This window comes from Fulmarus glacialis, unplaced genomic scaffold (genome assembly GCF_000690835.1).
Source record: "Fulmarus glacialis isolate BGI_N327 unplaced genomic scaffold, ASM69083v1 scaffold16424, whole genome shotgun sequence".
Classification (NCBI taxonomy): domain Eukaryota; kingdom Metazoa; phylum Chordata; class Aves; order Procellariiformes; family Procellariidae; genus Fulmarus; species Fulmarus glacialis.
The window spans coordinates 71,826-98,878 of NW_009210070.1; the positions used below are offsets into that span (position 1 = coordinate 71,826).

General features: G+C 41.8%; 1 protein-coding gene across 1 annotated transcript in view; it reads left to right on the forward strand.

The window, feature by feature from the left end:
- DCX (doublecortin) overlaps positions 1 to 27,053 on the forward strand; it is a gene marked incomplete at its 3' end in the record, with an annotated part of 62,216 nt that overhangs the window by 16,966 nt on the left and 18,197 nt on the right. The window lies entirely within an intron of this gene.

Sequence of the window (27,053 nt, forward strand, 5' to 3'; positions counted from 1 at the left end):
AGTGACCTGTAAAAGCTAATGTCTTCTGTACATACTGAACTTCTCTTTTCCTGCCCTGTCTTGTATTCCAAAGTCTGTGAGTTGTTCAGCAAGTATATGAAGAGATGTAGTAACAAAAATCAATCCCTTTTTTTTTTGTGGTTGGCTGAGTGGGTGATACTTTGGAGTGATCAGAAATTCATGAGGCATGTTCAGTTGTACTTTAGCATTAAGATATTTTCTGTGGTACGGAATTCCTTCTGCTTTTTCTCTAGCTGATGTATTGCCATGTCTTAATTAACTAAATACTCCATTCTGTGACCCATCAATTAGCATCACCAAATAAGCAGAATAAGGTGCTGTTCAGAGGGGGGAGAGCTTGTACACTTTAGTTCCACATAAATATAGATATTCTGGTCAACAAGCAGGGAACTGAATGTGTTTTAAGCCATAATGACATGCGATGATCTCTTCTGGACTTTGAAATCTTCAAGCACAGGGAGAAGTCACACATGTGCTATTTATTGGTTTTTACCTAGCCAGACAAAGTATTCTGTTCCATCTGAGTGTTAGCTGTCTAATCAGATGAAATTACATACATTTTCATATGTCAGGGCATTTGTGACTGTGCTCCGAAAAGAATTTCTAGTCTTAATAAAATGGTCCCCTCTAGCAGTCTTTGCTTTGATAACGATTTCATGTGGCAGGTGATGAGTGAAGTTCATCTTTGTTTGCAAAGCTGATGCAAATGCTTAGGAGGCCAGCCCACCTCTCCTGTCCAGAGGAGAAGTTGCCATTTCAGTTCAGATGACTTGCATTGAGGAAGGGCAGCAGCCATAGAGGGAGAAGCAGGATGACTAAGGTCACAACAGGTTAAAGGTTGGGACGTTGGGACTTTGGGATCAAAGCCAATAAAAGTAGTTGATAAAGCAGCTCCTAGTACTGCACTACTAGTAAAAAGCTACCTTAGATGCATCCATACAAGTTGCACTGGAGAAACCAACCAAACTTTGGAGATGTTGCACTGATTTTAAGTTGGTATTTGGAAACAAACTGGTAAAAATTCCATTGCTCAAGTGTCAATGCTAGCAGCGGACCAAAATCTGCCAGGATAGTGTAGCTTTATTATATTAATGAAATTGTATCAATGTGACATAGAACAAGGTTTGTACCAAAATATACAAATGCCTCCAGCAGCTGTAATCTGTAATTGATGCTCAAGAAGAAGGTGAATACCTCCATGACGTACCTAGTAACATCTACATTGCTGAAAGATCAGAGGGAAAATAGTCCCTGGAGAAAGTTAATTTACACCCCAAGGCATGAGGTTCATGGTTACAAAGCAAGCAAATTGGTTTGCGTTATTACACATGTCAAGGGGTAGGGTGTCAGAAACTCCTCGTCCTTCTGAGACTTCGTAATTGACTGCCCTTTTGCATACTGAAAAATTGCATTGAAGTAACCCCAGAACAAAGCAGTTTCATGCACTCGTGTAAAATTGGGATCTAGCCCCAGAGCAAATGGGAGGGAAGAGCAGGAGATGGGTGCAAGTGTGTCTTGTATCCTGCCTCCTGCAAAAGGCTCTGCAGCAGCCGGTGCTAACAGGGGAGAGGCAAGTCCCATCTTCCCCGCCTGCTGCATAAAGCTGTAACAATAAAACTGTGTCTGTTTGGCATCTTTTGCTCAGTCCTTTATTCTCAGTGCTTCTTGTTAAGTGCTGAGATTTGGCAGGCCTTGCATAAATCTCCCATTTTGGTATCAAGAGAACAGGTCAGGATTGCAAGCACTAGCAGAGGAATTGTGCAGGCAATTGTGCAGGAATTGTCCATAGCCACCTCCCCTGATAGATCGCTCAGGGTGAGGATTAAATCCCAGCTTCGCTCCTTTTCACTGCTTTTGCAGACTACTCTGACTTAGGGTGTTTGCATGAGATTATTCTTCTCTAGCAACCATGTGTCATGCAAGGAAGGGTAGTAATAATGTATGGGCTGAAGAACTTCTGAACCCAAGTCACTTACACTGCCAGACAACACAGCCTAGTTCTCTATCTTTAGGGAGCTCTTAGTCTAAGCTGGAAATCCAGCATTGCCTGATTCATGCAATGACTAGACACTAACACAGACAAACTCAATTAGTCCACAGGTATTCCTGAAGGATTTTATCATTCGCTAGAATGAATAAGCCAAGCTTCCATAAATGTGTATGTAAGTACTTATGATAAAATATTCAGAAGACTTTCTGAGATGTTATTCAGAAACCTTATGCTTATTAATTCCTGTTTACTTAGGTCTGTGGGCCACAGAATCTGGGTGAAAATCTGGCCTATCCTAATTCCTGTACTTATTAAAGCAGAAGCAGTCTGATCTCAGCAGCTAAAGTCTTGATCAAATCTGTTCTCCTGTGAGCATTGAGACTGACCCGGTTGCCATCAGTTGACCTCCAATTGGCTCCCCAAGGCATGTGCAGAGCAAGGGGAGACAGCAGAGGAGACCATCATCTTGCAAACTTTGGTGGATATTTTGCCATTGCTTTGCCTCAGGTTATGGAGGAGGTGTCCTGCTCCCACCTGCCATCCTGTAGGGCTTTGATGCTGTGTATTCACTGGCATTTTGTTGTTATGCAAATACTGGCTAAAGCTGTGGTGAATCTATTGTCCTCTTAAGGCAGTGAGGCTCCAAGTCCAGAAGCAGGCTCCAGCAGTTCCACTGCTGCTTGCTGAAAATTGTTGATTTTCTAGAAACACAAGCCTTGCTAGTAGACATGTACTGACCAAGTTCCACATGAACATCTGCTGCTTGTGTCACAGATGGCAGGCTGTCAAAATTGTTGAAAGATGCAGTCAGATCTGACCTGGTGACCTAGAAGTACGTGGCCCCTGTTACTGAATCCTGGTGCTATTCACACCCCAAAAGAGACGTATGCTAAAAATTCAGTCCTCACTAGCATCTTTATTTTGGCAGTTCTTTCTGTCATACAGAGTGACATGTTCCCTTTTCACTCTGAATCCCAGGAGAGAAGAGGATTATTCACTGTAGTGCCAGAGGGCTTATCTAGGAATAAATGGGCTGAAAATGAGCAAGGAAAATTAGGCTGAATATCAGGAGCTGAGACAGGCCGAGAAAGCCTTACAATTTTTTCCATTCTAGTTTGTAGCGTCACGTGAAACTAAGTTTCTGGTTCCTTTTTGGTGCTTCAGTAGAAATCCCACCAGTATGAATGGGAGTCCCTCCTGCTCTGAGAGGGAGCAGGTTATGCTGAATGTATTCTGAGCAAGTATCTACCTCAATGCGTGGACTCCAGTAAACTTCTTATTTCTTTTGATCATATAGAATAATCAAATACGTGTATTTTCCCTGTTTGTAATGGGGAAATGTCTTGCTTATTCTGGTGCGCCAGGGTCCTTAGTCTCAGGCTGAGTGGCATCATGTATAGTATGTTTGCTCACATCTCCCTTCCTGCAGTAGCTCACAGAGTATGGGAATGTTCCGCTGAGTGCGAGACACCTTGAGAATCTGATGGTAGTTGGCCATATTCCACATCTTGTTGCAAGTTCCACCTCTTCTTGTCTGCCTGAAACTACTTCTTCCCTTCCCTTCTGAACTCTTACTGGCCTTTGATCAAGAGGCTGTTTTCACTCAGTAGCAGGTAAGTTATGACACAGCTCATACTTACACTTTTCTTAAGGAAGAGCCTGCGCTAGATGTAAAGGCGTACAGCCTAATAACAGAGGCTGGTAAGAAATAGTGCAATAGAGCTATCACCCAGCACAACAGAGTTTCCTTCTCTCTCGTCCCTGAAACTGCACACGGAACTGAACCAGTGATTATTCTTTTTTGTATGTAGTATTGCATCTTGATGGAGCTTAAGTGTTAAGGAAATGAATCCGTGTTGCAAAGGGCCCAGACTGAGCGTGAGAGGTTGTCAAAAGCCTCCTCATCTTGTCTTTTGAACGTGATGCCAGTGTCATTCAAAGGTCTCTGTATGGGACAGTAAGGCAACGAGCGATAGCTTTGCTCTTGTGCAGAGGATAACAACTTCCATCCACCCTCAGGTCTGCCAGAGATGACAAAAGATATTGGCACAGAAATGTGTGTAATAAAAGTATGTTAAAGGGGTTAAGGAGAAAAAAAGTTGGATCCAATCCATCCAGATTTTCAGAATTGGCTAAGGTAGGTCTGCATATGTGGGGAAGTGCAAAGGCAAGCCATGAAAGCTGAGGGCTATTCCAGCTTGTGTTCAGGGCTTCTCAGGCTGCGGCAAATTGATTAGCATACAGAGCTGGAATTGCAGGCCTGCTCCTGGAGATTTGCTTAGCTCTGAATTTAAACTGAATAGGGAAAAATAAGCAAGGGTAATAACCAGAGCATTCACTGCTCCAAGACATAAGACACACCCTCTCCCCTGTGAACGTACAGCCAGTCCTTTCTGAATTAATAGACATAGTTCTAGTTTCCTGGTTGACAGCAAGCAGGGTGTGTGTGAGTATATGACTGTGTATCTATCTGTATAAATACATTTTACTAAGTGTTGCAGAACACAATTCTGCAGCTCAACTTGCTGTCTAAGCAATCTAAACTCTCCTTTTAGTTAAAGGATCCCAGGGACTATTGTGCTCTTACAGTGATATCCTCGAGTTGTGTTACTGTTTTTTCTTCCCTTACTCTAATAAACCAAAGGCATTTTACTGGAGTCTTTAACTGCACTTTGAAAATGTTTGCTTACTTTTAAATTATTCTTTGTGATAAATGCAAATCTCGTTGTCATTAGCAGTTTTTAAATTATCCCCACAATCTAAAATAAGTAGGAAATTTTTAAGTATAGGCCCATGATGCTTTTCTCTCATTTTTTATCTTGAAAAATACTTCAGATCAAGGACTTTCCAACTAGAATGGGTGTAAGATATAGTCTGCTTTTCATTAATTCTTTTTTTTTCTCCCCCCACATGGGGGACTTAGTTATGAACAAAATGGACAAAAACCAGACATGGGGAAGATGAGATAATATGCACTATTCATTAGAAGGATTTTTCCAGGGGATTTTGCTTCAGTCAGAATTGGCGTGAGAGGTCAGTCCTTCCAGTCCTCCAGGCCTGAGCTCTGTTATCTGGAGGACAATGAACATAACGAGCTTTATTGGCTCCACAGGAACAATTATGCAGCCAGTGAGCCTGCAGGGCAGCAGGGGAGAGCAGGACTCCGGGCTCTTTCCTCGCGCTCCCCTGCCCTCACCATCTGCTCTGTGCTGGTTATCTGGTACTTGGTCCCCTGCGGCTGCCAGGGCCCACAGCTCTGGTTCTGCTGCTGCCTTGCTCCCTGGTTGTGATGGACCAATTCAAGCCACTGAACGAAACACCTAGCCACGCTAATTGTGCTACTGGGAGAACAGCTTATGGCTACAGATGTCTGTCTTTTATTCAGGTTCTCTGAACAGGGAAGAATAATTGGTTTAGGAAAGCATCTTGTGGTGCATGCATGCTTCTGTGAAAGAAGCGTTTCTTCAAGGTATTGCTGTACGCCTGCGCTCTTGACATATAAACTCTTGTGCCCTTCCTCACTCGCTCATGCCCATAATATTGCTGAAAGAGGAATAGAGAGGCCAGGAATGGTGACTAATGGGTGTACCTGTTCTCCTCTGTATGTCTGGTCGTGAAAACACACTAGGAAACTCAGCTTCTGTACTAGATAAATCAACTGAAATGAAAGTTATAATTGTGAAATACACAACATGGCATAACAAGGTGTGAATAAACGTAACTTCTGCAAGAAAAACTTTCACCTTGATGACCTATTAATATAGAATAATAGAACAAATAAAATTATGGATTGGGGAGAGCAGTGGACATTTGGACTTCAAAAAATCATGAGGAAAGGCTCCTTAAAGAACTTACTAAGGAACCTGAAGTAGTGATAAGAAGGGAAAATACTATCACAGATGGAAAACAGGTTTAGAAAAAGAAACCAGGGTAGAAATAACTTCTTATCAGAGTAAAAATTAAGTATCAAGATACAAGTGGTTTACTGTCTTTTTGAGTGATCTGGAGGTGGAAGTACTTGGTGAAGACGATGAAAGAATTATTGTAATAAAGAAAGGTGGGGACAAGTGAGAGACTTACCTAGATGAACAGGCAGTGTAATGGATGATCATAAATGCAAAGCAGCACACACTGGTAGAAATTACTCTTATCTTTTAAATTAAAAATAACTATTCTGCAGAGAGGATTGGTCTTGATGAGGCAGGCTAGTGAAGAATATGTTAGCACAGAATCAAAACAACATGCTAAAGCATATGGTATGCATTCAAAATTCAGACAGAAAGGAACAGCTTTTTAAAATATTGCTGTATTCCATTTACCCTTCCACTTCACCTCTCCACATTCACAAATGTGTGTCAGAATATGGAAGTAAATAAGAAGTTTCTCCAGTGACTGTGCTGCACTGCAGCCCTCTGCAACTTTCCCATCTTCTCTTGAAGCAGCTAGAAGGGGTGGGGTAGCTCATGCAGGTGCTTGGTAACTCTTTTGTTAATGCAGTATGTTATAATTGGGACTTCGGTGAAACACAAAGTAGGTTACAAATGGTCAGAGTGTGCATACTATGGAGTGTTTAGTGCTAAATCACCCAGGTTTACATGGCTCTCCATGGCTGCTAAGTTTTGGTATGGTTTTGTGCCTGCAAGTATGAGTTTGCCTGTGGCTGGGGTATTGGGGTGACCTGACACTCAGTAAGTTAACTTCCTTTGGAGGTCCAAGGTGTCTAGTTATGCAAAGATGTTGAGAGAAGCTAAAGCTGTAGCTCTGCAGATGGGGAATACCCTAACTTTCTATAGACAGGTGATACATGTCATCCTACTGCATGGTGGAACATTTGAAATGGGTTTGTCAAAACTGCATGGAGTGACCCTACTCTTTACGTTAGGGGCACAAAATATAGTGCTTGTAAAAGTCTTGCTCTTAATGTGTATGTACTTGTCCATTCTTCAGTCAGGTGTGTTGTATAAGTGTTAACTCAGGATTTGTAACTTCTGTGAACTACTTCCTTGATACATCTAACTTTTGCACTGTCTTTATATCTACAAAATAGTATTGTTGGAGTGGAGAGAAAAATTATGCTCTTCACCCTTTTTTCCATACCACCTAGCATTTACAAGAGCCTGTGAAGTATTTTAATAATGGAATTAAGAAAAAATGCAGTGCAGCCATTTCAACTTTGTCAAGAATTTTAAACCTAGCAGACAAATTATTTGGGGACAAATCCTGAGAAGCATTTGCAGAGAAGCAAAAATCTGTTTGAAACCTTAAAACTGAGCAGCCTTCCATCATGGAGCTCAGCTCTCCAGAAAGGTAGTAAGAGGACTAAACTTCTCTTTCTCAAATGTGCACATATCAGGAACCTTATCAACTGCTGGCAGGCTGCAGGATTACATGTAAATTAAGTGTATCAAAGAGTCAAGTTAGATAGCCAACATTAGGAGCTAAGAATGTTATTCTTGCCTACTTGAAAGCCCTTCATAATGGATTAGAAACAAGAACTTACATCTCTTAATACCAGCTGAAAACTGAGGCATCTTTTTGCTTCTAGTGAATTTTAATACTTTGAGAGTAAATGGTACTGGGGATTTCCTTCATTTTAGACAAATCTAGTCACAGAGGGTTGCAAAATGATGTGTACGTTTCACAATCAAAATGAAAGCCATAAAGCTGGCTGAATTTTGTATAAGAGTCTTGATAGAGTTGTTGGCAAATGTTATTTTTAGCACTGTAAAGCAACAGAGATCTTGACAATCTTGGCATTTCTTGCAGTTTTAAAATGGAGAACAGCTTTTGAAATGTCCGCTTTTCCTTGCATTCTTATCCATATCATGAGCTTCTTCATAAAGTTTTTGTACTGCTCTTGGCAGCAGGGAGTGATTTAGTGCCAAACAGTGCAGAACTGCTCCATTTTACACTGTTTCTGTGCATGCTTTTTCTTCCAGAAAACAGATGCTGGAAAAAATGCCATCTGATCCTGACATTCATTGTTTGGGTTGTTTCCAGTTGCATGTGTGAAGTGTTCAATTTAGTGTAAAATGGACAATGAACAAGGAAAAATAAAGTTGGGCCGAAAGTGGATACACTGAGCACTAATTTACAGATCTTGTAATATTTAATACCGGTGAAAACCAACTTGTTTTTTTCTTATGAGCATAGCTCACCAAATACTTACTTTCTCTCAAAAACAGGAGGAGGTGGTTGCTGCAGGAAATATCTTATGTCATAGATGAGAGGCAGTGTGCTTCAGGTATTCAAGCAGTGAGTCTGGGGCTCCTGGCATCAATCCTAGATTCAGCTGCAGCGTGTGACCTATGTTAAGGCAATTAATGTGGTTTTTCCAGACACGTGTGCCTTGACACATTTAAACTCATAGGGAGGCTGAAATGAGTTTTTCAACTTGTCTTTAATGTTCCAGTTTGAAAAGTTTTCACGCATCTTTGTCTTAGCTGTTTTTTGGTAAAATTGAAGAGACTTCTTTTAAAAGGCTTCTTACAACTCCTTTATTCTTCTTACTGCTGAGAGCTGAAGGGATGATATAAGTCAGAGTTTCTCAACCCTTTTTTTTCCAAAGGACTGCCTAGATTCTGTAGGAAGAATGACTATTGCCCATTTCTAACAGTTTTCTAACAGCTAGCATTGCTATACCAACCAGTAAAACATAGAGCACAATTTGTATATTCATTTATCTCTCCATTTTTTTTTCCCTCCCATTTTATTCGTTCCCTGCTTGTGTGCATGGGGATTTGCCTGTTTGCTTTGCTTTCCTTGCCATAATGTTTCAATTATCAGACAATCTTTTTTCACCTTCACTTATATGTGGGTTTCACTTACAACTGGGACAATATAGTCATTCTGGCAGCTGTATTGTGGACCACCTTCTGCTGCTTTTTGGACCACCAGCTAAGATTGATGAAGATACTAAGTCTCAACATCATCAGACTCAACCCTCTTCTTTTCATTGCATCCAGATATCGCGTATGGGATACCTGGGTTCAGTACTCCAAGGGTCTGGCTTCTAAAACAAAATAAGTGTCCGGGTTCTGCCCCCTCAGCGGGTGAAATCCATTGAGGGTGATCTCTTCTTGTATCTGGTGCCATATTTAGGCAGGAGACGAAGTGGAGATTGATTCAGTCCCAACCTTTATCCCCTTCACATGTGCTTCCTTTCCATAAGTCATGCTTCCACTTCTTTTTTGCAGTCTGGCAGCTGCAAGGGCTGGTTGCTTGGTGATGCTCTCAGCAGCACAAAGAGCTCTCAGCTGGGAGGCCAGGTCTGTCAGCCACAAACAGCTGGGATAATTTTATTTGTCTTTCTCTTGTTCCTGTTAATTGCAGGGAGCCGAATCAAAGTCAACATAATAGAAAAGGGAGCACCAGCAGATACTATTTATGGCTTCTTTAACATCCACCTTTTTCTCCCTGAGTCAGGGAAGTGACAGTGTGCGCCAGAAGTGGCCTGTTATTTCAGAATCGCAGGAATAAAATTAAAAGCCTTGATTTCCACTTCTGGTTCAGGCAGGCTCTTACCAGGTCCTATATAAAAGCAACATGTGAGACTGGATTTTGGATTTATGAATCATTGTTCCTTAATCCAATGTGTGACTGCCTGCCTGTTCATTCTTTGTAATAATCATATGCTGCTCTGGTCCCCTCTATGAAATAGCTATTAATGACTTTACCTCAGAAGGATACACCACTGCTCAGATTTTGCGCAAGATAAAAACAACCAGTAACTTCCAGAGGTGAAAGCGTTGTGATTTAGTGATCTGGGCACAGGCCTTGGTTTTATGAACTTCTGGTTTCTCATTTTTGCTCGTATGTAGGCTATGTCATCCTAAGTTATTTGGTGTTTCAGCTGAATTCTAATTAGGGTCAGACTGGCTGGACCTTGGACTAGCAGGACTTCTCAAGCCAGTGCCAGCAGCAGTCACGTGTTGGATCTCAGTGCTACCAAGCGCTGAGCACGCTGAATCAGATGCATCAAAGCATTTAAGCATGTGAATAGCTCCCTGCAAGGTAGCTTGTGTGGAGGTGCTTTGTAGAGTTTGAGGAGCAGTGTTAAGCACTAACAGAGGAAAAGCAAGGAAACTGGCCATGCCCGAAGCTGGGCTCTTCTTATTAATACTATTATATTTAATAGTGACCAGTGACTCTATCCCTAAATGAGTGAAGCTGTAAGCTCTGCTTTTGCAGGACTTTTTTCTTATTTCAGGTATAAATCATAATATATCGATTTTAGGCAGTTGTTAATTTTATGCTTTTGGGTAGCTTAATTATGCAAGGTGCTATGCAGTAACCAAAAAAGTAAACCCTAACTCTGAATATTTACAGTTCACAGATGAAATGCCCACTAACATGGATAAACTGATACATGAATATACTAAAGGATCTGCTGGTAAACTCAAGACCAAAAAGTGTTATTGGTTTGTGCATTTTCTTCCCCGATCAAAAGCCCTGAGGTACCAAGAAATAAAACTGTCTTCTGAGAGTTTGGGCCACTCTGTTCCTAGGGCTAAAGTCAAGGAAGATTGAGGAATGCGAACTGAAGTGGAAAGGTACGCAGTGCTAAATCGAGCATGCAGAGTCGCTGAGGGAACGGACTAAGTTGGTGTGATCTTCTGATCTGGTTATGAAAATGAGGACTCTGAATTTTAGTGCCTCACATTCATGAGCTGTAATAGTAGGTGTTATAGAGGAGACACTTGGGGGTTTTGGACCGTTTTTTTATGCCCACATGCCTGCACAGGGCCTTATTACATGAACCTTTACAGTGAAGAGACAGCAACCCAGGTCGTATTTCTTTGTTAAAAAACATGTGCTTGAGCTATAGCCTCTTTTTTGACCTGAAAACATTTTGTTACTCTAATCCAGGTACTTGTGGCATACTTTTCATCCCTGAGCTGCTGCTTCCCAGATATTTTTGCGTACATGATATTTACATAGATTTTGTTGATTCCAAATCTAACAGTTTTTCTCATCAATTACTTTCGAATTTACTACTTCAGATGTAAATGTATCGGGACAATAATCAGGGCAATCCTGTAGCTCATGCTTTAGGGTTTAGAGTGATCACTGAAGGGATCAAGAAGGAATTGGCCTTTCCAAGCAGCATCATGCAAAAAGATGTAAGTGCATTTGTGAAGGAGGAGCTTCCCTCTCTTCTGAAACATCAGCTATTAGCCCCTCACAGAGGCTGTACACTAACCGATGAACTGATCCTCCGTATCAAATCCTTATGTAAATGCAACAGCCTAATCCCCTTGCCCTAATAGGAATTTCACACCTTAATCCTTCCTATGTTCAGGGGCAAAGTCACTCCTACTAGGCAGTTTGATGAATGCATCCTATTTTGAGAAAAATCACCATATATAAGTTTGTGGTAGTAGGGAAACTGTAGTCTCCAATTTGTATGGAAGACTGAAGCATGTCACTAATAAAAGTGAGGGGATTATGTTCCTAAATGGTCAGTGGATTTCAGAGGATTTGCCACACCAAATGAGACCATGAGCCTACCAAGTCCTTTGTTTTGCCTGTGGCCGGCTCTTTTTGCTTTAGCTGGAAATGCTCCCTGGGCTATACATTTGAGTCTATAGGAGCAGGAGGAAAAGGATTCCCTCCTGACCCCTGCAGCGATCCAGGTTATGCCTTGTAGCTTGGCACCACTCATTGCATGCTGGGCTTCCACTGCTCGAGTTGGAAGAAGCATCAATCAGTGCGTGTGTGTCATTCTGAATAAACCTGTAATTTACATTATTATGTAACCTCAAAGAAGTATTAAAAAGGCTGGAGTATAGCACACGGGGGGACCTAGGCAGTGCCTAGAACTCATCCTTTTCTATATAGATATGTATTAATCTCTCAGTCATGGAGAGATGAGCTGCAGAGCCTCATCCAAAGCTCACTGAAATCTATGGAAGACTTCCACAGGCCACGACCTCAGTCTGACGGTCCAATGTATTCAGGGCCTTCCATGACAAAGGGGAAGGCCGGTACTGTTCCTTAATTGCCACCTCTGAAAAGAAGGATGCACCAGTGTGTTTCACATCCCAGCTGAGAAGTAATTGCACACACAGAGGCTCCTTTTCTCAGACTCAGAAGGACCACGTTTGTATCTCTTGTGCTCCTGGTTGTGAAGATAATCGTGGGTGCAAATCCTGCAACTAAATGTGCTGTTATTAAGCATCATTCCCCCAGTCTGTTTGCTAGATGCCTCTTCATGCACGCACAGCCAGGGTGGATCTTAATCAGCTGTGGATTAACCACTAACACAGAACACAATGTGTGCACAGCTTTACAAGCAACAGTGGTTAGCTGGCCATTTGGAAGAAATCTGTGTACATGTGTCCTGTTATTTCCACTGCCAAAGCTTTTCCAAACCAGTCTTTTTGTTTTAGTTTATTTCTGACTGCAGAAGCTTGTTATTCCATGCCCTGCTCTCTTGTTGCAGCTCCAGTCCCTCTTGGCTGCTTTTTGTTTGCCCCATTGTTACTAGATGCTTCAGTTTGGACTTGCTTCTCACCAGTGCACGAATGAGGCTCTTCAACAGTCAGGCCTTTATATCTATTCTCTGCAGAGTCCATTCTACCAGTGCCACCCTTTAAGCATTTGCATCCAAAATGCCAGCGCACTGAGTCAAATCTGCTACTACACAAGAGAGTCTGCACAAACTAAGCCTTGATTTTTTTTTTTTTCCCAGGCCAGCTGGCTGTGGAAAGTTTCATTCTTTGTGATTCTAAATAGTTGTGTTGTTTTTAATCAAATTTACTGTAGCTCACTTAAGCGTTTGTGGCTTTTCCTTAGGAATGATGTCACTGTCCCAGCTAGCTCCTATGGAGCAAGGACTAGAAAATCTACTTTATGACAGACTATAATTTAAGAGTCAGCAATGTCTAATGTAGCAAGAAATGCAGTTTTGGAGGGGAAACTGTTACCCAGTTATTTAAATGCTTCTATCATTTAGAATAAACCCCATCTGTAACAGCAAAGGTCACACCATCCCCAAGAGCTACTTTTTTTTTTTTTTTTTTTAAGTCATCTCTAGCCCAGAGTTAGTGACCTGTGTGCATTCAGCCCCATGGAAGGGCTGTCCCTCATGGAGATGTCCCTGTCCTACGTGGGTTCAGTTTATGACGTTGAGGAACCCCTTAGAAATCTAGAAGCAGCTGTGGCAATAGTCAAGTCTGTGTGTGGATCCCCTGCAAATGCAGCCTTTTCTGTGTTTTTCTAATGGTTTTGATAATTGCATGTCATTTTTGCAGCCTGACTAAAGCAATTCTGGTATTTCCTGGTTTTGATGCCTCGTATCAGCATTTTCTTGTACGAAAGGTGCCTAAGCAGATTGTGTTGATCTCCACGCTCGCCATTTTATATCTTTACCAGATACCTAAGCCAAGAGTTTGAAATAATTTATTATAAAAATTATAAGGAAGGAAAAAGTATCTCATTGCAGTGCAGACAGAAATGACAAAACCCAGAGGTTTCTTCCAGCCTCTCTGGATCATGTATTGAACAGAGCTTCAGCTCCTGTGTCCAACCTGCCTTGTCAGCCAGCGCGTGGAGGAAGAGGGAACAGAGCAATGTTCACTCTCTCCCTGCCTTTCCAGCTCTGATTCCCCACTGAGCACTTCACCAATGTTGTTCTGTGTTGCTCTGTGCTGTCTCAGCACTTTCTACTTGTTCTCACACAAAAATAGTGTCTCTTGTTTGCAGAAAAGTATATGGTTGTTGTCTCTTCCCTATGTCATTGTACCAGATTTTAAATGGTATCTGCAAGAGAGAAAACATCCTATAGGGCCTGTAAGCTTAGGGAGAGACTAAGTTCTGTGACACTCTGCGAACCGAGATCTTGGCCCCAGACTGGGAACATCCCCATTGCCGCAGTTGAAACAGGTACTCTGTTCACAAGTGTAGAGTCTTAGTTCAGCCACCGGCCAGGCTTTCTTAACAAACACACATACAAATAGCTGGAGTCTGCTGCAGCCAGGCTAAAGCTTCCTACCTTGCCTGTCAAATGGAAAGTTATACCAGTTGCAAGTGCTGATGAATATAAAGGAGATTGCAGGTAATGCATAACTGAGCGGGGGGGGGGGGGGGGAGTGTACTAGCATAGATCAAATTGCAGCAGTTGCTCAGCATTGCTTCTCTGGACAGAAATATGGAAAATGAACACAATAAATATAAATAGCCTCAAGGTTTTTATTGTTTCCATCAGGCTACGCTGCAGTAGTAAGAGTAAAGGAGGGTGGAGGTGGTGAGCCAGACTCTCAGCATATGCCCATTGGCCTTGCTCTCAATATAGAGCAGTTTGAGGCACCATCCTCACGGGGGGATCGATAGTGGTGTGTGCACTAACAGCAGCTCCCAAGGGTGTTATGCCCAAGGCAGGTGCCATGCTTCTGGGATCACTGAGGCAGCAGATATTCAAATAGCCACTGCTGCACCATTTTGTGGGACTCGGAGTGCATCTCTTCTTGTGCCTGCCAGATGGCACGGAGTGGGTTTTCACCTTGCCCTCACCATACTCTCATCTTCTTCAGCTGTCTCCTGCTGACCTGGGGATGCTGGATTCCCCTGGTCTTTGCACATCAGTAATGCTGATGTAGGTCACATTAGCTCTGACTGGTGTCATTTGGGCACCATGCCTCAATATTTGAACTCCTTCCTGAGAAGGCTAGCTATTTCTGTGCTGCTGACAGGGCTAGACTTAATGTGAGACACAGGAGGCTGCATCCTCAGCTACCATCAATTACCAGTTAAGTGGATTTGCAACAACTAGGCATGATACTCTAGGTTTTTATACCGTTTCCTCCTTTTAGCTGGAGAGTTGGGAGGAAGATGCTGAACTCTGAGTGGAGAGCTGTAAAAGAATTACTTGTGGGTAGCACCCATGTAATTCTCCCTGAACTGGCACAGTGGTAGAGATGCTATTTCTGACAGCACTCAAACATATTCCCAAAGCACAATACATGCACGTCTTGAACTTGCAGAAATCCATTAACAGGGCTGGTATGGGACTTGCCTGACTGTCACATTTTGGGTTATGTTTGCCAGAAACCTGTTAGAAAAATAGATCCTTCTTGAGAAGAGTATCCCCAAAGCAAGATTTTGAGATGCTGTAAATGGGAAGGTCTGAGGTGCTATTTGCAGAGTAAGAACTGATGTAAGCCTGGAAAGCTCTATTAAAAACAGTGCAGATTTATTGATTTATGCTAGCTGATAATCTAGCCGCTTTTAAAATTAAAGCAATGTAGTTCTTATTGCTTGCCCTTGTCCTTCCTAACACTGTTACTTCTGCCCCTTGCTTAAGTGCTGACAGTTTAAAAATCTATTTGGAAAGGGTGTTCAGAGGATTTTGAACATGATACTGTTAATAGGAGCATTATTCTACCAGTCTCAGCAATTACCCCATTTCCTCTTAGGGCAAATCTGCCATTTTATCCACTTAGGCACCAGATTACCACCTTGTGAAACAATCTTTACTATTTTCTCCCTGCCAAATAACACCCACCATCTGAGGCAGCTGCAGGCAGGAGGTTTGCTGTTTGTTCTCTCATTGCTGCAGAGGAAAGAAAAAAATTTGCAGAAGAAAAATCTCTCCTAATTTATCTGACCCAAGCAGGTCAGAATAATTTCTAAGCAACTGCATCCTTGTGACACACTTCCTTCAGCAGAACAGGAGCCTAGTGCAGTCAGCCTGCCTGGTACTGACCATTCAGCATCTCTGTTGATATGTAAATCACACATCTCCTCAGCAGCCTGCCAGAGCCCGCAGCAATGATGTAACCGAGCTCCCAGCAAATCCTTTGTTTAAGCAATTGCTTCAGCTCAGTGGAAAAGCTGAGCAGTTTGGGCTGTGGCAAATGAGCTGCATTTAACAGGAAAGAAAGGAGTTCCACGAAATAACTTCTCCTGTTCACCTTAGAAGGGAAATTTTCCTCACAGGTGCTTTCCTAATTATCTTGGTTTTATTCTGTTTGTGCTGTTTGCACACGTCAGAGATGGACTGTTAGCTATCCAAGCTCCTGCTGTTCAAAGGTTTCCCTAGCCCAGGATACAGCCCCTTTTCTTCTGCTACATCAGCGGGGGGTAAGAGAAGTAGCTTTAAAGATCCTACTTTGACTCAGTAATTTACAGGGTGTTAACAGAAATGTAGTAAACAGACAGACTGGACCAGTGAGGCAATACCACCATGTCCAAATCTCATCAGAGAATCTAGTAATCCAACCATTTCTCTGTTTACACTGCAGAAGACAAAACAGACTTCTGATTCCAGGTTTCCTCCATCCTTATGGAGGCAATTCACAGACTTCTACTTACCGAGAAGACATCTGCTCCATGTTGCACTTGGCTTGTCCGCCTGTGCAGAGGCCGTTAGCAAGCACGGGTCATCAGCGTGGTAGCAAGTGATAGGCAAACTGAACCTGATCAGAGGGGGGTGAGGTAGAAATCCACTTAATGTGCTGAAAGAAAAATAGGAAAATGGTTGACTGGAGAGGATGAGGTGCTATCTTGAACTTCCAAATGTGAGTATACGTGTACCCAAAGGCTCAGTGGTTACCCCAGAGCTAGCCGTCACCTGTAGCATCAACTGCTGCAAATTGAGGGCTTGGCCCCAGTCTGATTATTTGTAAACTTGACACACTTGTAATCTAGCAAGAGATTTAATCCTATTAGCGGAGGTGCTTGTTTATTGCTCAGCTGGCCATAAAGACCCTGATTTTCTGTCTTCCTTTGCAGTCTGTGCTCCCTTTATGTTGGTGTAAATGACTGAACAAAGCCTCGGGCTGCAAGCAACGTGGTCTAAGAGCAGCTCTGGTGTTGGGGGTTCCCCAGAGCTACAGCAAATCAGGAGTGAAGTGAATATAGGGCTCTTCTGCCTTGCTACGGTACTATTGCTCTGGAGACAGCCTTGGTTCGCACAGGCCATTGCCAAGATGCTTCACCAGTTCATATTAGTATGGTTGGCTGATAGGTGATGAATAACAGCTTCCACATGTGGCTATGAAGGGAGACTGGTAAGAAAGGATCCATTTTTGCAAACCCAATGGCAGAGGTCAGTCTCTTAAAAGTAAAACATATATCAGTACAGGTGAATGAAAGGGTGCCTGGGGGATATGTTACTTCCTTCTTGCAAATTTAAATGTTTATGAGATGTCTTGTTTAATAGGTAGCTATGCTTAGAAACGCAGCCAGTGGGGGCAAAGGGGCTTTAGAAAATTGTGGTAGAAGGCCAAATCCTCAGGTGGTCTAAATCCAGTGTGGCCAGTGCATGTGGCTAAACTAGAAAAGTTTATCTTATTATTTTGCACAGGTGGAGCATCAGTAAGGTTCAAAAGTTCATTTGCTTGGTTATAAGAGGTATCCAGTTTGATTATTATTTCAGCCTTATCAAATAGCATTTGCTTGCTACAGTTGATCTCTGTCTGAAGGGACTTACGTAAAGTACCTGCACTTGCTCTGCCAGGGGATTGCTCACTGAGGAGTAAGGAAAGTAAGCAGTGCCTTTTTGCTTGACATCTGTGCTGCTCTAAGAATTATCACAGGATGAATCATAACAAAGATCCCAGATCTTGGAAGTTACAAAAAAAATCTGTAGGAGGCAAATATCCAGTGCTTTGTTCACCTAGTTTAGTGTATTTGGCCAGCTTCTCCTCCCTCTTATTCCAGCATTTATATAAAGTTGGTGGACTAAAAAGTAAGCTCAGACAGGATTTGGCCCTTGAACACCAGTAATGCAGTTCAGTTATATAAGACAATCAACATTTGCCTCATGGGGAGATGTTATAACAACTCCTCTTGCTTTCTATCCTTCTCTTTCTCCCTTACGATAAGAAAGGATATGGGTATTTAAGTATGCAAGTTACCAGTGCATGAGGTTTGAATGCTTTTTTTTTTTTTTGTATCTGCCCAGAAGAAAGAAAAGGGGGGGGCGGTGGGGTGTAAGTGATATACTAACTTGATGCAAATAAGTCTTGTTTATTTGCCTGGTGTAATAAAAAGAAAGCCATGAAAAAGGAGCCAAGTCATTTTCTTGTAGTCTGCAGGAGGGAAGTTTAGTGCATCTGGAAGGCAGCAGTGCAGAGAAAGAGTATTTGTAATTGAACTGGCATATGGCTAAAGAAGTGTTATGGCAAATCTGCGTCAAAATAAGGGTGGTGTCAAATTGGGCTCAAATTCAGTAATTGCAGGTGCCAAAAGGATGAATTTAAGTTCAAAGTTTAAAATTGTTGTGATTACTGTGGTTATTCTGGGTTCCTTTTTCAGATTGTCCCAGCAGGCGGCATAAAAGATTAAAAATTTTAATGTAAGGATACTGACAGAGAAAGACAGACTCTCTGCTGCAGGAATTTAGAGTGGGAAGTTCAGGAAATGTTGATGAAATGAAGAAGTACTTGCGATTCAGTCCAATATAGGACACACTTTAAGTTTTCCTGCTCTCCAAAGCTGGGTGGTAATTTGCATAAGTGGATTTATGCCTCAACAAAATAGGATTACTTTGGCTAAGCATACCTTTTAATTTGGGGGGAAAAAGAGCACCTTCCAAAACAAGCAATTAGTCAAGCGTAAGAATACTTTAGGCACCTCATGCTTGGTTAAGTTGTTCAAGGGCGCGTGAGACCAAAATCCGGGGAAATCAAGTACATTTGGAGGATAGCATCAAAGAGATCTTGGTGTTGGATGCATGAGATAATGCTGCATCCTCAGAAAGCATGTTACCAGTGCACCTCAGATACATTACAAAAGAAGCATGTGTTACTGTCCTCATTTTACGGATAGGAAAAGCACACACTGATCTTCAAAGTGACCAAGTACCCTTCCCTTGTTGATCTGTCTTTTTCTGACACCCTCAGTCTGCTTGGCTTGTCAAGGTCACCCAGCAGGTGTGACAGCTAAGAGATGATTTCAGCATTCCCCTTCTCCCCCTCCCCAGCTGAGTGATCCTTTCCCACACCTCTCTCACTTCCCCCACTAACATAGCCTTGTTCTCCACAGTACTTGGGAGGTTTATTTCTATTTTTCCTTGTCAATTAAACTAAACTCCCAAGTGCATTGTGCTTAACTGCTATGCTATGTGCACTCCATACCTGTTCAAAATTGCCCTTCCTGGACAAAGCGTGTAGGCAAACTTCATTTGTCAAAGTAAGGACTTTGGGGAGAGCTCAATTAATCTTCACATCCCTGGAGAACTGTGAGGTGGAAATGGGTCTGTAGGTGTGAACAGCTGAAATAACTATTTTTTTCACAGCCCCAAAATGAACAAAGAATTCCTTGTGGGAAAGAGGCGTGCATGGAGAGTAATACAAGATGAAAGAAGAGGGCAGCAAACAGGCTGGTAAACTAAGGCTTGGGGTCATTACTTGCCCCAAGTGTGGCTAGACAGGAGAGCCTCTTTCCTACATCATTAGTCTGTCACAGGGAACATAACAATTTGAAAGAGCAAGAGAAAGGAGAAGGGAATTAGCTAAAATGGAGTCAGTAGTGCTTCTTCAGCATCCTTTGCAAACATCGAAGCTTACTATTTATTATAGAAGAGTACTAGAAAATGCTTTTCAAGCTTTTTTTGCTGCTTAGATAAATGGCCTTACCTGTTACTGGGAGCACTTGGATGCATAGGGAATATCCTCCTGCTCAAGTCTGCTGGCAGTGGCCATAGTTGGATGTCTGCACTCACCTGCCCCAGGCTGGTACTCACTGAGGCACTGCCTGCTCACCCGCACGGGGCGGTTAGGGGGTACCGCTGCTCACTGCCTTCATCCTTGCCTGTTCATGATAGATCTATGGAACTTTCTTTGTGTCAGTCCTCCTTAGTGCTGTGTAGATTAGGATGTAACAGTGGATGGTGGGGAACAAGCTGGGTTATGTTACCTTCAGTGAGAGAATGAAATGCTTTATTTTAGCTAAATTCAGTCAGTTTAGTATCTGTCCTTTGCTGACCAAAGAGCAAACTGGCTGAAGCATGTCCAGACAAGCTCCTGGTCTGTAGTAGGCTTGTGGGAGGGATCTCGACCTGTTCTCGGTGCGCGCTTGTCACAGCAGCGAGGGCTTTGTTCCTTGCTTTGCCCAAGAGGTTCAGTGTCTGTGATATGCAGTCCCAAGGGACTTCTGTGGCCATCTGCTTCGGGTGAACTGGGTCTCAGTACGCTAATCCATCCCTGTGTAACCTGTGAATTTGGCCTTTGTTGTCTTGTTCTGCTTAGGGAACATCAAGAGGGGAGGAAAAAAAAAAGTGCAAGGCCGTTGCTTATTAGTACACCTTTTTTTTTTTTTTCTTTCCTTCCCTTCCTTTCTTCTTTTTTTCTCTCCCCACCCCCACCCCCCTTTGGAGTGCAAATTTGGGGTATTGACTTGGATTTGCAAAACTGCAGATAGTTTGGGGCATGAGTTCCTAAGAGGGCTCCTTTCACCTCGAGTGCTGAGGCACCAGCTAGGATCAGCCAGGTGCCCTGAATGCTTCCTAGATCTAATACCTCAGTGATAACTTTACATCGAGGGCCCTCACATCTGGAAGCTGCTTTCCCCAGTGGCCAGTCATGCCTGAATCACTCAACATTGAAGAAATGTCAGTAGCGCTGTTCTCTCTTGTGTTTCCCTGGGCACGGTTGGGTGAGCACAAAGATGGTAACTTTTCCCCTTACATAGAAGCATATATATATGTGTGTGTGTGTGTATATATATGCGTGTACGTGTGCAGATTTTTAATTAGTTTGTGTAAATCTGCCCTGAAGTATGTTGGGAAGAGTATGCATTTTGTACTGCTAAAAATAAATACATATGAAATTTGTATATTAGATTTCCCTTAGGGAAACAGGCTAAAATTCATGTGTTAAATTTAAGCGCAAAAAGATAAATGGAATTTGATTAAAAAAACATAACTCTGCAAGTATACTGTTTTTAATGATTTTGATATATTCATGGAGCTTTTTTAAAATGCTTTAAATCCTAACATGAGTCATTAAAGCCACTAGCGATTTGTGTAGACAGTGAAGCACTTCCCTATAGGAATTAATTTGCCAGTGTGGTAACTTAAATAGCTGCTTTAACCTCTCGTCCTTGAAGATCTGATGGTGAAACCATTTCATCATTTCCTCTGTAATATTGTAAAATATTATATTGTATGTTCTTTCAAGCTGTGAAATTATCTTTGTGTACATGTACATAAGTGTATAAACATACATACACATGTACAACTCTGCAGACATGCACTTTTATGTATTTTCAGATACTTCTTTACAGGATTAGCTTGGACTGTGGAATGAGACAGCTGAATCGTCAGACTATACTATATGTTCTTCTTGCAGAGCTCTCAAAAGCTAGGAGACTTCTTTGGCGGGTCAAATAACATGTTGGAAATAATGTACTTCAGCAAATGTTCATGGTTTCCCTTGCTTAATTTTTCAGAGTATGGTGCACTTCCAGCAATGGCCAGCCTATGAGCCAGTCTCTTATGTCAGAAATAGCAGCTCAGAAAAAGATTGATGACGAGCTTTGGTTTATCTTTTGTGCAAATATGCATTTTTCTTAATATTTTACCAAATAATAATCTGCATTTCTGTGAATAAAACTTATTCCAACCAGGAGGACTGTGGGTGAAAGTAAAAGTTACAAGACCTGGTTTATATGGGTAGAGTGGCCATAGATGTTACATCTAGAACCATGCTGAACGGTGTTTAAGTTTGTAGGAATGGCTTGAGTGGAGCTGGGAAGACGTGATATGGAGTCACTCTTGCTATAATGGAGAACACGTGGGCTGAGAAACCCAAGAAGAGAGAACTAAACTGGAAGTAGTACATAGCAAGTATAGGCATCTGGAAAGATTGGTCCCTCCTAGGGACAGGAGGGAATTGCACAAGTCACAAACATGCACACAGGGCTATATGCAATCATGGGTTATTAGGCATCATTGCAAAAGCAACATGCTAGAAGAATTGGTACAAAAAGTACAATAAAATATGTATTAACATGATGAAATATGTATTGGAATGAATACTAAGTGCGATAAGCATGACTCTCAACTGAAACAACTCTGGAAGGCTGTAACTTTGGCTTATGGAGAAGCCCCATTGCATGTTAGCCCAGTGCAGATGTTGGAGAGCTTCCACGCTGTGTCTTACTGCACAAAACACTCCTTCCCTATGTTGAGACTATGCTTTAAAGGGGAATTGAGCACCTTTTCATTTCCCCTTCAAAAGGAGGGTAGGCAGGGAGCTGTCATGGCCTCCTGGGGAAGGACAAAGTGCTGATGCAGGCTTCAAGCCACAGGGATGTCCAGCCTGGAAGTGAAGTATGTTGCATGTGTACAGAGAGTGATAGTCTTTTCTATGACAGTCTCTGACAGAAAGAAGGGAGGAGAGATGAAATATTTTCTGTAACTCATTCCCATTCCGACACATTGAGAGAACACCGTAGAAAGAACGAGGCAGACCCCAAAAGGAGAAGCCCTGAGCCCAGTTCATATGTCATCTTCCATTTTACCAAAGGCATTAGAGTTGCACAGGGCATAACGGAGGCAATAACTTAGGAACCTGCAAGACACTGCAATTCTGGGAGTGCAATGCATTCCAATGCTAAGGCCTCTTATTACCAACTCTTCAACATGATGTTAAGGCTTGCAAAGGTCTCTAGCACAGTGGCCATAGTGATTCAGAGGACACAGAGCTCTGAATACATCTCCACCAAATAAGATGTCTTTGGGAATGAAACTCCAAGGCTCCTGTGGTCATGTTTCTTAGTAGCTGTGTATGGTTTTGGCCATAATCCTATTCTAACTATTACTATTAATGATATTACTATCATATTCCTGCAATGCATCAGGGAAGGTTTTCCAGACAGATTAATCACTAATGAGTTTGTAATCTGGCTTTGATCACTCATTCCTTTTGAATGCTGGTAGGTGGAGTTTACATGCCAAGATTTTCTGAATAATGAAGATGCTGCCTCTAAGGATCCTTTGGAATTAATTTTTCAAATTTGGATCTAATATATATGCTGGGCTCCCATAGTTGTTTTTCTCCTGATTTAATGTTGAGAAGAAGGGACTTTGGCAAATTGTACAGATATGCAGGCCTCCACATGCTCCTGCTGAGCAACCTTCTCTCTGGTTTGGAGAAAGCTGGAGCAGACAGGTAGAAGTACTTGCAATCATGAAGGCAGATGGAGAGTTATCAGTTTGAGCAAATGGCTCATGAAAGTGATTGACAAAAGTTCAATCTCTAATCCTTCCGCACTGTGGTTTACAGCACTGAAACCTTTTGCAATGTCAGCAGCATCTAACATCAAATATCCAGCAAATAATTACGGTCAGCTTTGACACAGCGAAGTATAAATCTCATTTCTGGTGAGGCATAAATGTCAGAATACTGTCTGCACAATAGCCAAAGGCTGTGTAAATTGTAATTAAAAGCATTTAATTTAAGTTAATCTTCATTAGGAACATAATTATATCCGCACACAAATTGCTTCAATGTAATTGTCACAGTTGTAAATAACTAGTTATATTAACCAGCTTTTTTTCAGGATAAACTGGCTAAGAGAGTATCAACTGTTTTAGAGCAAAAGCAGAGGGTTTCTGTCAGTGTATCTGTAACATGTGCATGTATGGAATTAGACCAAACTCGCCATCCTTGCCCCTGCAGGTGCTGCAGAGTGGCACCAGCTCACACATCCCCTGTGGCTCCAAATAAGCTGTTGTGCAGAGATGAGAGGATACTGTCGTGGGAGTTAGTAATTTATTAGAACTTGGTTGTAGAGAAGCAGAACAAAAGGTCCTGCCCCCGCCCCCCCAAGTGAATCAAACTTGATTTTCCAAGGGGTGTTTTTGTCTACAATGGTACTGGCTTCAGCCTTTTCCCTGTCTTGTAGGCATGACAGTATATGGGAAAAGTCTACCTTCCATAAAGTTATCATTTTCTAATCAGATTATCAATTATATGTATATATGGACTTTGCTGTCCTCATGCCCACAGGAGAACTGCATGTTGCAGAAGCCTGGAGCTATATGCTATCAGCAATATTCCTCTCGTGGAGACAGGCCAAAGTCTTCCACTGGTCAAGTGGCATCTACCAATAGATTACTGTAATTCTTTCCTTCAGGTCTCTTGATTGCTATGGGGATTTAGGGCCTGATCCAATGCGTGTTGAAGTCAGTGGGCAATTTTCCCACTGAGCTCCGTGTGATCAGAATCATGTCTGCTATAGAGGAGTGAAGAATGTAATACATGCTGGATTCTGCTGAGAGCAACCTGACCTGAATCCAAAGAGGTTGAGAGTAGCTACTGCAAGACTTAGCTTAGAAAAGGAATGATTTAGTCATCTTTACTGCCTCAGGAAACAATGCCATGAATGCACGTAAGAAATTAAATAGCACTTGGGAGATGAGTAAAAATAGTCTTATAAGTGGACGTGAATGCTTGAAATGGTTGTCCTAACAACATAGTTTAAAGTAGAAGGAGCTTTTAACTGTTGTCAGTGCTCTTCCCAAATAATCTGCACTGTTACTGCTAATTGGCATAAATCTTGCTTATAATAACCATAGCAGAGATTTGCACTGAATCCATTGCTAATCCTATAAACTGGTGAGTTTGATAAAGTGGGTTGCTCTGGGCATTGCTAATTTTATTTTCATGCTTCCACTTGCTATCATTCATTAACCCCCAAATGGCAATCTGGTCTATATACACAAACAAGAGAGCAATAGTCGTCTTATTAGTGGCTATAACTGTGAGTGGGAAATGACGGTAAAATGAATACATATACAATTTAAATAGAATGCCTTTTCTTGTGTGTCAGTATGATGCTACCTGCTAAAAAAGGGCCAGGTTCTCATCAGCACATGCAAAATTAAATCTAGTGCAAGGAAATTCTATATCGAATGGCATTATTTTTCACATGGCTTACTACTATACCCCAGGCACCACAATATGTAATACTACTGCCATTTGTATCTCATTGTCTTATTCACTTAAAAGTACATATGTCACATTGTTCAAGTTCTGCACCACATACAGTTATTAGAGCAGCTATCAAGCATTGATAGCATATCTAGGGCTCAAACCTGCCCATGTGTCTCATTGGATGTAGTACTAACCAGGTTCAAAGACCAAATTCTGGTGTTACAGTGGATGAGACATCCTGCACCAGTATTAAAGGAGATGTGAAGGACTGAATAAGCACCCCTAGGGTCTCTTCAGACTTGTCCATTTAAGGCAGAATTGGAGTGTACCACTGGAGCACAGTGGAAAGACTTACAATATTGATGCTTTATTTTTAATTCAATATAGGTGAGCTGGGTACCTTAAAGAGGATTACAAAAACAAAGGCTCAGGTTGTAAGATAAGACTTCCCAGATTTCCATTTACATCCTGAAGAGAAGAAAAATCTGTTCAGGAAAAGACTGGAAACTTTATCTGCCAACCACTGGCCTAAATTTTACATCTAGTAGCCAGAGTAATGTAAAAAACCACTTTTTCTTATGAGTCAATCTCTTATTGTGATATTAGGCTTAGTTATATGAACACCTGGTAGTCCTTAAATAATTGTATACTGATACAGTCTGGGTTTGCTTCCAGTGGAGGAAGTTTGGATGCAAATAGCATCTGGCTAAACTAATAGTGACCAGAAAAGTTTGGTTCTTATACAACTACCAGGAAGCTCTGCGTTGGAGAGCTGCCCACTGCTTCCCAGTGACCCGCGGCTCCCGAGCAGCATGGTCCTGTGCTTGGCAAGAGCCCCGTACAGAACACGGTGTGTGTGCCAAAACAGTGATTGCCATGGTCAGAACTCAACCAAATAAAAACTGTGACTTAATGCAACAGACTAGAGGGACAGTGGCTGGATCTACAGAACCAGATCAGATAACTAGGGAAAATGGACAGCATACTTCTCAGTAAAACTTTTTACATGTAAGTCAGCTTGATAAGAAAATTTAATACTTGCCTAGGTATTACAAAGAAGTGAAAAGCAGTTGCAGAGAAAAATATACCATTCATTATTTAAGGCTAATTTTCTTCTAGGCAGCCAGAGCTAGTTTTTCTTTTTTATCCAAGAAAGCTGCCTTGGAACAAAAACAATACAATGGTGTGGATTATGTATTCTCTTGAGGAAAGAAACAAAATATTTAGCCTGGACTACAAAGGAAAAACAGTGTCAAGTTTTTTAAATTACTTCGGCATGTTTGAGTTCAAGACAGCACAGCAAAAGCAAAATGCTTGTTAAATCGTTCTAGTGTGCAAGTATCATGGTAGATTCCAAGAACTGACTGCACCAGCATGCTAATTGTCAGGATATGATTTTTAAATTTTTTTAAAGGATGTTCATGTGTTGCCTTATTTGGTCACAGATGCTTTACTGCCTCTTGGTACAGAGGCAAAAATAAGGGAAAGAAAAAGGGCAGTTGGTTTAGTACAGTGACATTTCAGTGAACTCTAGCACCACATTCCCTATGGAAATATATATTCTGGACTGAACAGTATTTCTTCAGAGACACCAATGAAAATAAAGCACTGATCTTGTTACAACTACCTCTCTCCGCTTACTCCTGCTATCCCATGCTTCAGAGATGCTGTGTTTCTGTAGTTCTTACTGAACCAACTGGAATTGCAGACATTCAACGTTTCTTAAAAAAGCTCAGCCCACACTGTCTGCACTAGATGTTTATTAGAGTGCTGGAGCAAATTGAAAGCATACCACTGTGGGTATAGAGAAGATCTCCACAGGAGAGGCTGATATTGCTGGATTACCTGTCAAAAATGATCTGGGATGAAAGGGGAAGGGAGCAAAGGGAAGCTCTAAAACATTTGAGGGGAAAAAAATAAAAATACAAAGTTTTAGAAGTGCTGTCAGTATAATCAGGGAGTAAAGTCAGATTGATGCTTTGTATAATTCTTTTAACTTCAGTAGATTTGTACCAGGGGCCTTGTATGCCAATACAGATTTGGTCCTTTTGTTTACATTTCTTTTCATAACTGTATGTTCAGTCTTTACGCAGTGTCTACATATGAGTTTATGTATGAGCAGCATTTCCACCATGAACAGACGGCAAGCCTTGTTT